The sequence below is a fragment of the Protomyctophum bolini genome (assembly GCF_963924005.1).
Source record: "Protomyctophum bolini genome assembly, chromosome: 3".
Lineage (NCBI taxonomy): Eukaryota > Metazoa > Chordata > Actinopteri > Myctophiformes > Myctophidae > Protomyctophum > Protomyctophum bolini.
Window position 1 is genome coordinate 42,073,486 of NC_137864.1, and position 11,303 is coordinate 42,084,788.

The following is an 11,303-nucleotide window of genomic DNA, read 5'->3' on the forward strand; positions in this document are numbered from 1 at the left end:
ACTCATTGTTTAATAGGATTGCTTTAAGTTGGCACAGACATGGAGAGAGGGGAGAGAGAGAGAGAGAGAGAGAGAGAGAGAGAGAGAGAGAGAGAGAGAGAGAGAGAGAGAGAGAGAGAGAGAGAGAGAGAGAGAGAGTGTGTGTGATGGTGGTATAGTGGTGGGGGTGGTGGAGTAGTGGGGGTCACTCTCACTGGATTGCTGGCACTAAGATTCATTATTTAGCCTGATATATATATAAATATATATATATATATATATATATATACTTGGTTCCATCATAGGGGAAATAGCAGATCTACAAAATGCAAAGTGCATGGCAGTGTGACAGGTTGTGAGCTTGTTGATCCGCTTCTATTCGGTGCATGACCTCTGCACACATCTAAGTATAATATATATGACTCAGCCTATACTCATTACTCTCTCTCTCTCTCTCTCTCTCTCTCTCTCTCTCATTCTGCTTTTAAAAAAGTATATATTTTAGTGTGTGCGTGTGAGCGTGTGTGTGGGTGGCGTGCGCGTGCCTTCACAGCGCACACACTGTATGTCCAGCGTTCTCTTTCCATCTCTTGTCACCACAAAATACATTAGATTAGACAAAGGAAAGGCAAAGTATTAAACACATAAGTTTGCCACTAGTGCTGATCTCAGAGCGATCACAATAAAGACTCATTAAAGAAACGTTGTCCGCAATGAAGAATTCTGCCTAATTTTGATCAGCAGGTACAGTATGCTCATGTTTGTGCATTCAATGCGTTGGCATTGTTTGAAGACACACATAGTCTGAGTAATAGGGTGTCACAGTTAAGTACCTGAATAGCTTAGAGACGCTATAAGAGTCTCATTCTTTCTTCATAGTTGTTGGCATTACAAAGTATATATATATATATATTTTTTTTTTTTTGGAAGAAAATCATTAAACATGGTGAATCAAATCTTGATAACATCACCAAGATGTGATTCACCATGCTAATAGTTTTGTTCATACCTCCAGTTATAGGGAACACAGATTATTTTATTCAGTTATTGAACAACATTTGAGATTACTTATTTCTTATTTTTATTCAAAATGTTGACATATTTCTGTTGTTTTTGTCATGTTGGTACACCGGTCACATACCAGCATGAGCAGATCTACAAGCTACAAGGGGTAGGGTTAAAAAATAGCATCGTGTGTGTGTGTGTGTGTGTGTGTGTGTGTGTGTGTGTGTGTGTGTGTGTGTGTGTGTGTGTGTGTGTGTGTGTGTGTGTGTGTGTGTGTGTGTGTGTGTGTGTGTGTGTGTGTGTGTGTGTGTGTGTGTGTGTGTGTGTGTGTGTGTGTGTGTGTGTGTGTGTGTGTGTGTGTGTGTGTCTGCCAGTGTGCGCACGTGTTTTTGAAGTATTTGTGATTCAGCCAAGAAGTATTGGATGAGGACGGATTGCTGGTGGCATGTCTTTAAAACCAGAGCACGACCTTGATTTCACGCACGCATGCACACACACACAACACAGCACACACACACACACACATGCACACACACACACACACACACACACACACACACACACACACACACAGTGCTCATAAATCACAGTGGCCTAGTCTCCAGACTCCAGCTTCAAGAAGCTTTAACCCTTTACCTGCTGCAGCTAATTTACTCTGAACAACATAAACAAGAGCCGCTGTGCGTCACACCAACAGTATTGACCTATTGAATCCGGTAGAGTACAATCATTACGCAATCACCACAGACTGCAAAGGCACACGGGTCACTGGTTTCCGTGTGACACCCACGACACGACGGTGTCGCTCATGCAGCAGCCTGTCACTTCTCGGTCTTCTCGTTGACAGAGCTCATTAAATTCAGGAAACACGCACAGGTCAGATGGATTCTTTGTCCTTTATTGGCGACAGAAAATACAGGTAAATATAGGTTAAGTAAACAGTAATATTATTACTTATTACTTTAAAAAAGTAATATAGTATACTTTACTCAGTACTGTACTCATTACTTTTTTTCTCGCCCCCCAGTAATTGCATCTTTTGACCCCAAAAGTCATACGTTTTCAACATTAGCTGAGCCCCCCTCCCACACACACACACACACACACAGCCTGCAATGCAACTCCACCCCAACCCAGTCTACCACTATAAATAAACACTCAAGCCCACAGTATGCCACCAAAGGCTCGTGAAAATAGTAATGAGTTACTGTTGGGAAAAAGTCTATGTAATATTATACTCAAAATGTGAAAGTACCTTTTCTAGTTAGTAACACCATTGTGTGTGGAAAAGGGAACTAGGTAACGGATTACTTGCAAACTATAATTCATTAGGTTCCTGTTATATAACGCGGTCATTTAGAACTCCGTTATCCCCAAACCCTGCCTGGAACCAAACCTATTAGTAAGCATTAAGACAGCAGGAAACAACTCCGCCCCACCCATGACTTCACCTCCAGTACCTCCTGGCGATGGAGGAGTCCAGATAAGATCCACTTGAATTACGCCACTGGAACACGGGCTTGTTGTTAGATCTGAATCAGCAGGCAACACGCACACGCTCAGCCACATGCACGGCACACGCACGCACGGCGCACACACACACGCACACACGCACGCACGGCACACACACACACTCAGCCACACGCACGCACGGCGCACGCACACACTCAGCCACACGCACGCACGGCACACACACACACACACGCAGTGGCGGCTTATAGCCTCGGTCCCAGCCTTAAACACAATCAGTGGCGGAAGTTCTTCACAAAATAGGAGCTCTGGGGTGCCAGAGTAAAAGCGGGCATGTCTGGTCGCTTTTACTCTGAAACCCACGATCCGGAAACAATCCACTAAAAAAAGTTTACTTTATGTATAGCTTACATTGCGATCGTTTTAATTTCTACGAGATATGATCCAGAAAGTGTTCATATTTTGCGGGAGAGACGGATGAGAGGAGCAGAAATGAAGCGCCAGTATATCGATCCGTTCAAAACCACGGTTATAAGGGCCTTGCAAAACGTGAAGTGAGGAACGCAGGCGTTGTTGCCTGGATCAACACAAGGTCAACCACTGCTCGTTCAAAGATGGCCTTCTGTCGCCAAATCCCAGCAACGCACCGTACAGCGTACGTAGATCTTGCCCATGCAGCGTGATGGCGGCTGCAGTGGGTCAGGGGGTAGAGTGGCCCGATGGAGAACCGCAAGGTTCTCAGTTCGATCCCGGCCGGGGCTCCCCCAGAGTTAGTGTCCTTGCTCTGAACCCTGAATTGCTTCCGATGAGCAGATGTGCGTGTGCCTGTGTGAGTGAATGTAATGTAATCTATGTAAAGCACTTTGGATAAAAGCGCTATATCAAAAAATGCACCATTTACCATTTACCACACACATGCTCACACGCACACACACACACACACGGTCCCGCCATAGACGCATGCGCGCCGGTGTGCTGCACAGAAAGATCCCCTGGGCATTAAAGTATAGACACAATAAATCCATGCCTTTAAATAGATGGGGAGCTGCAACATGTTGGTTTTTTTTTATTTTTTTACAGATCAGCGCTGATATGATTATGCAGGCTCAGGGCCATGGATGGTGTGGAGTAGATAGATTGTCTTGATGTAAATACCGAGCAGGCCAGGCACTGAGCCCTGCCTTAATCCCCTCTGTGTGTCTCACACAGAGTTGCTGACGCCACTGTTTTTTCCTCCACTTCGTGGTTTACTGAGAAATGAATCTCTCTGGCCTGAGATGATCTGGAAACTCAGATGACCTCTGAGTGGACGCGCGGCCACGTATGCATGTGCACGTATGCACGCACGCACGTGCGCACGCACACTCAAATGCACGCACGCACTCGCAGGATGAATTACAGCGATACTTTGCTGTGTGTGAATGTACAACACACACACACACACACACACACAGCAACATCAGTACGCACTAAAATGACTAAGATCTACTACTATCATTACCGCCCATACAGTGCATTACTCCCACATGTACTTAAGTAAGTATATGCACACACACACACACACATAATTACGCGTGCATGAGCACACGCACGCACGCGCATCGAGGCTGTCATGTCTCGCCATTGATCAATAAGTTATGTGTGCCCTTACGTCCTCTAAGAACGAGCGCCTGCTAGGCTAGACTGGTGAGTCAATACTGTAGCGTAGAGAACCACATGCAGGGTCTGTTTGACTGTGTGTGTGTGTGTGTGTGTGTGTGAGTAGTACGTGTGTGAATGTATATGCTTGCGTGACACAAGACTGAGCGAGTCGGTCACGTCGTCTATCAATTTCAGTGTCAATTGATTAGAAAAGGTATAACCTTTATATCTCCATAGTTCAGCCTTTTTTAAATAATGCCCTACTTACTTAGCTTTGTTGTAGTGTGTAGTGTGTAGGTGTGAAGTGTGTAGTGTGTAGTGTGTAGTGTGTATAGTGTGTAGTGTGTAGTGTGAAGTGTGTAGTGTGTAGGTGTGTAGTGTGTATAGTGTGTAGTGTGTAGTGTGAAGTGTGTAGTGTGTAGTGTGTAGTGTGTATAATGTGTAGTGTGTAGTGTGCAGTATAGTGTAGGTCCGATCAGCCCAACACAGGAAAGCTGTAAGAACATCCATTAAAAACGTCGGGACAAGGCTTCACACGTCCCAAAACTCTTCTCCCTTCTGCCTCCATAAGAATCTATGGAACGCACTACTTCCCATTGCGATCAGAACTGCAGACTCCCTCCACAATCTTCCATCGTAGTGTGGAAAAACCACCTCTTCAGACTCCATCTTAGCCCCCCGTAGCACTTACCCTTTGCCTCGAGGACCTTACAGTACGTACTGTAAATCAGGCTCAACTTGTGCAATTTAGATGTACTTTTATGTAGACTCAATAGTGTATACTCATAGTTTCATTATGAGGACTTTAACCCATTCTGACCTGAGATCAGATTCATACGAGGTTTCCACTGGACAACACACTGGTCTGATTAACCCATTCTGACCTGAGATCAGATTCTAAAAATGTCAGTCGTTCTTCGATTTTTCAAAATAGCAGACCTACAAGCTCGTAGCGGCGCCACTCGGTGGCGCGCTATGAGCTTGTAGATCTGCTATTTTTCAATAGCTAAAGCATAACATGATGCTAAACACCAAAATGGGTTCCCGGTCAGAATGGGTTAATGGCGGTTCTGGACAACCGTGTGTCCCGACCGACTCGACACCCGGGCACTGCACTCCCTGCGATGGGGTGGAACGCTACGCTTGTGTCGAATTTGAAGTCGGTGGAGCGAACGGTTCTCTGCAGTTACTGGGATTACAGACGTACACGTACACACGTACACACATGAGACTTGGTGCGTTCTGATGACTATTGTTTTATGTATTTGATATTATTACTAATATTATAATATATTATTATTTGTTTTTCTTACTTAGTGTACAGTAAGTCGCTCTGAATTAAGAGCATCTGCTACCCAAATTGCAAATTGCAAGTGTTTACACGGAAGTTAGCCAAAATAGCCGATCAATATATATTGACCCAATGGAGAGTATTAACAAGAGCTTTGTGAGTAAATGACGATGGATCCATCAACTCCGTTTCTCTTTTCTTCTATTTCCTGAAAAGTAACACTTGTGGATGTCGTGTCTGTCGAGTGGAAACCTCACTACTGTATGTCCACAACTGTTACCTTGCAGGATTCACCCATTTAGACCTGCAGGCCGATTAAAAAAAGTTTTCTGAAAAACCTAACTTATTATGTCAGTGGTGCTCAAACTTTTTCACGACAAGGACCCCCAGAATTATCTGTATTTGGCTGCCGGCCCCCATCTGAAAATAGGAAAATGTTGTTCCATGCAGCTATGGGACCCCCCCAGAAGCAAAGATTTGAGTTAAAACCGTTCGCTCTGAAATAATATATATTCAAAGGGTTTGCGCCACACTTTCACGATTTTTCAAAAATAGCATCTAGCTCAGCGAGTGCCGCGCTATGAGCTTGTAGATCTGCTAATTTAAATAGCTAAAGTATAACATAATGCTTAAAACACCAAAAAGTTGTTCCTGTCTTGAATGGATAAAAAAAATAGACGATCTAAAAGCTCAAAACGTGCTAAACGTTTCAAGCTTGAATATGGTCTGCTGTGGATGCTTCTGTGTGACGCTGTGGTATGATCAATTATAGGGCATTCATTTAACATCATAAGAAATCATAAACATGTAGAATATGGAGATAGGAGGTTTCAGCCCGTCTGAGACGATATTATATCATATACCATACATGGTTTCTCTCTCGTGCTTCAAACGATAACTTTCACCTTTCATCTGAGAGAAAACAGCTGCCTGAGGAGATGAAGGCACGCACGCACACACACACACACACACACGTCACGCACACACACACACACACACGCACGCACGCACGCACACATGCACGCACACACACACACACGCACACGCACACACGCACGCACGCACACATGCACAGGTTCACTTGCATTATACTGTACACAAACACATACACAGTCAAACCATTGTTTATGTATTCGTTTGTAAATGTAACCTGAGAAAAGAAGACCACTTTCTGTGCTCAGACTATAGGAGGTATACTGTATATTACAGTATACTGTATATACTGCCACTTCATATTGGATCAGGTCCTTTGTATGTTGGGGTGTTATGAAGAAGATTGAATCTGCCAAATGCGTGACCTCATATGAAACAGAAAATAAGTGTAATTTTGTTTTGTATATTGAATTCATTTAAACTGGCAAACTGCACTGTACTTATAGAGAAGGCCTGAGACATGAGGGAGAAAAGCCTTAAAGGGTAGCAAAACATTTACTTTGGATTATTCTAATTGTCTCCACCAGGCCGTATGTTTTGCACTCCGTCTGTTACCAGCTAATCTCCGGCACCGTTATAACCCGGTCCATGCCACATTTTGCACACACACTCCCTGGATGCCAACGATGAACCTCTGCCCCAAATTTTCCAGAACGGCCTATTATAGCGCCACCAGGAGGCCACAACTTGACCTGCCCCGGTGGAGACCTGTGCCCCGAGGGGCACTTTACTGTAGTATGCAGATTGTATAAGTTACTTTATATTGCATTAACATAGTCTACTGTACAGGAGAGTCAGTTAGACCTTGGTTGACAGACACACATGTAACTGAGTGAGAGCTGCCAGGGCCCTTTGGAAGATAAGGGTATGGCCTTATCGTCTGTTTACTGTAGCTGTTGTTCCTTACTGTTGTCTTCAAGTGTGTTTCTGTTTGAACTGTTATTTTGGCCAATCTTATTTTCCGTCTTTGCAGAGGAAAAGGTGCAGGGTTTTATAGTGTGCACTCTGACGGTTTTATAGTGTGCACTCAACTGGTGTTGGAAAGGTGAATAAAACCCCCAAAAGAGCATTCTTGGACTCTTTGACTGTCTTTCTGGAGCCTTGACCGTTCGGCCAACTATCACAGAGAGATGTGACGTTTTCCCGGAGACCCAAACTAGTGGAAATAGCAGATCTAGTTGTCGCATAAAGTTAACCTCTGTTGTACTTTCACAATTACATCTGATAATCTGATATCATCATGACGTGTGACTGAGTGGCATAATTTACTCCCCTGTTTTATTACTGTTAGTTGTGTAAAGAGATAAGAAATGTAGGTTTATGATTTCCATGAAACCATGTGGTTTCAAGAGAACAACCGTCCGATACACAGCTCAGCATATTTCCTGTCAGTAGGCTGGGGTGCAAAACCCAAACTCAACTGTACTACACCATGCCATACTGTACATATTAGGGATATTAGTGATACCAGTGGTCCTTGAGGGGGTTCCAGGTGGTCCCCAGCTAAATGATAGAGAGTAACCAAATGGACCCTTATACTATAGATCTTTAACTCTTGAGAGCATAAAATGAAAGGAAATTTGATTTAATGTTAAGCTCTCAAGAGTTACATTATTGTTAAACATCTGCATTACTAAATGTACAAGAAGTCTACACAATTAGAGAATGTAGAATAATTGTCTTTCCTGTTCTCTCCTAATGGTACCAACATCAAACACAGCATGGACTTGTGGAGAAAATATTACATTTTTGGTTCTCAATCTCATCAAATTGTGGCGGCTCAATTGCCGAAAATATACTGGGCCTTGACATGAAAAAGGTGTAAAACCACTGCCCTACAGTACAGCGAGACTATGGAGAATATACTGTAAGAGCCATTATGACCTAATGTTTTGCTGATTGACAGTGTCACTGCAGCTTGGTCAGTGTCGGGCCCAAACATTTTGAGGGGCAGGTGCTCAAGTGAACAAAGGGCACCTCGTGCAGCGTGTGGAACCGGCCGGTTGCCTTGATAGTGTGACTGAGATGTATAGATTTTGGGGCCTAAATAATATATTAGAAGCTATTTTATCAAGAATTGATCAATGTCACCATGGTCCACATACTGTACTCGGTACTGTACAAAAAAAAAGCTGTTTATGCTTGTCCTCCAACAGCATATCGTAATAGGCTCATTAAAGGTGTAATTCACTGTCATGCACTTTAATGTCTAGACTTTGAGCTTCCTCCTTTTTGGCTGTGGGTGAAAGCAGGTGTGACACACACACACACACACACGCACGCACGCGCGCGCACACACACACACACACACACACACACACACACAGCTTATCACTCTAGATAACTTACAAAGGGACATTGGGATCAACTTTGACCTTATTTACCTTATACTTACTGTGTAAAAATAGATAAGACATGTGAGTGGATGATTTCCATGAAACCATGTGGTTTCAAGAGAACAACCGTCCGATACACAGCTCAGTAGGCTGGGGTGCAAAACCCAAACTCAACTGTACTACACCATGCCATACATATCTTTTATGAAGTAATAACAGGTTGTAGACACAGCAATGCTGCTGAAGAGCTTTCTGTCTGCCGTTAACCTTTTATTGAGTTTTATTGGAATTTATTCTGCACTGTAATTGTATTCCCCCCTTATTTTGTCTTAATATATATATATATATATATATATATATATATTTATTTATTTTCTTATGTTTTAAACAGTACTAAAATGTCCTTTTATAATGTGTCTAGTGTTCTGCCTCTCAATGTGGTCATGCTTAATGGGTTAATGTAAAGAACTTTGAATTGACTCGTTGTTGAAATGGTAAATGGTGCATTTATATAGCGCCTTAATCCAAGGCGCTTTACAGAGATTGTGCATTACATTCTCTCACACACACACGCACCCACACACACACACACACACACACACACACACCGCATAACGTTAACCTCTGTTGTACTTTCACAGTTTGATCTGATAATCTGATATCATCGTGACGTGTGACTGCAGTGGCATAATTTACTCCCCTCTTTTATTATTACTGTTAGTTGTGTAAAGAGATAAGAAATGTAGGTTTATGATTTCCATGAAACCATGTGGTTTCAAGAGAATAACCGTCCGATACACAGCTCAGCATATTTCCTGTCAGTTGGCTGGGGTGCAAAACCCAAACTCAACTGTACTACACCATGCCATACATATTAGGGATTTGACACTACCGAACTCATATAGCTAGTGGAAAACACATGCTAATATACTTAAATTAGCTTCAATGAGCTTCAATGCATTTTATAAGATTTAAGATACATTCATGACCTTCAGGTATTAACCATGTTCTACCAGTTACTCATCTGCCAAAAGGCCACATTTATTTTCTATACATCGGCAGACATATCCCTCCTGCTTTGCATAAGATCAAAGTGAGCGGGGGGGGGGGATCCAAGATATATAGTTTTATTATGTTTCAGTACATTGGTGGCCGCCATCTTTAAATGGTCCATTTTGAGGGCTTAGCATCCATTTTTGAGTTATACATACAGCAGATTTGGATTCAGCAGACCTTAATACCCCTAGAAAATATGTAATAAATTAACACGATTTCCATATGTTGATCCGACCTCATCAAACCCTGTACACCCAAGAGACGCTCCATATATGGCCAGTACAGAATTCATTCCATATGTTGATCCGACCTCATCAAACCCTGTACACTCAAGACACGCTCCATATATGGCCAGTGGATAATTTATTCCATATGCTGATCCGACCTCATCAAACCCTGTACACTCAAGACACGCTCCATATATGGCCAGTGGATAATTCATTCCATATGTTGATCCGACCTCATCAAACCCTGTACACTCAACAAATGCTCCATATATGGCCAGTACCGAATTAATTCCATATGTTGATCCGACCTTAACTTAACATTAATTTAAAATAATAATAATAATAATAATAATAAACTTTATTTATAGAGCACCTTTCATGACACGAGTGCAGCACAGACAAATAAAGTACAAAGTATATAAAACTAAAGATATCAAACAACATAACAATCAAGGCACAATCAAAGTACAAAAAAATGCCAAAAACACAAAACAACATCAAAAATGCATAAAAAGACAATGAAATAAGGTAAAACATTGTATACATTATATTACATTAAATATACTCTAACATACAGATTGGACAAAATGACAGTTTATTCAGTAAAAAGAAGTTACATAGTGTCTCTTTAAGACTGCATGATATATTGACACATTCTCTGAGTTGCCAGACAGATTTGAGCCCTGCCCGTCATATATGACTCCTATCAGATTAGCCATAAATATGTTTATTATGTCACCGTGGCTGTAATAATACAGATGTAGCATGTGTAGCATGTGTTGCTATTTTTGCTACGTGCTATATGTGTTGCTACTATACAGGAGAGCCAGTGTGTCCATTTTACTTCATTGACTAAAACTACGATAAATGTCCGTCGACTACATTTTTCACTGGCAAAATTAAATAAAAGCTAAATAAAAACTAAGCTATGATGACTAAAACAAAGACTAAATAAATGTACAATTTCATCAACAGATAAAAACTAGTATAGTCTTCCATCACAAACCATACAGGCAGTAAGTAGGCCTATGGCAAGTAAATCTGATTTTAAAAAATAATTAACACCAAAACCAATGTCATCTCATGCACCACACACAAAACAACAGAGAGGGGCAGGAGCTTGCATCCAAAATGTGAAATAAATTATACACATTTTGTAATGTATATACGACACGGAACCCTTAACTGCTCACGAAGAGCAGGCATGTGACTGGAAGCAAATCCCACACTGACAATACAAAAATCAAACATTTCCCATTCTGTTCACTCTCTTGTTCCCTATACGTTGTCTGTTTGTCTTGTCTATACTTTATAATAGATAGATGACTGCCCTGACTTTACTACATTCAACCAATTCAGTTTGTG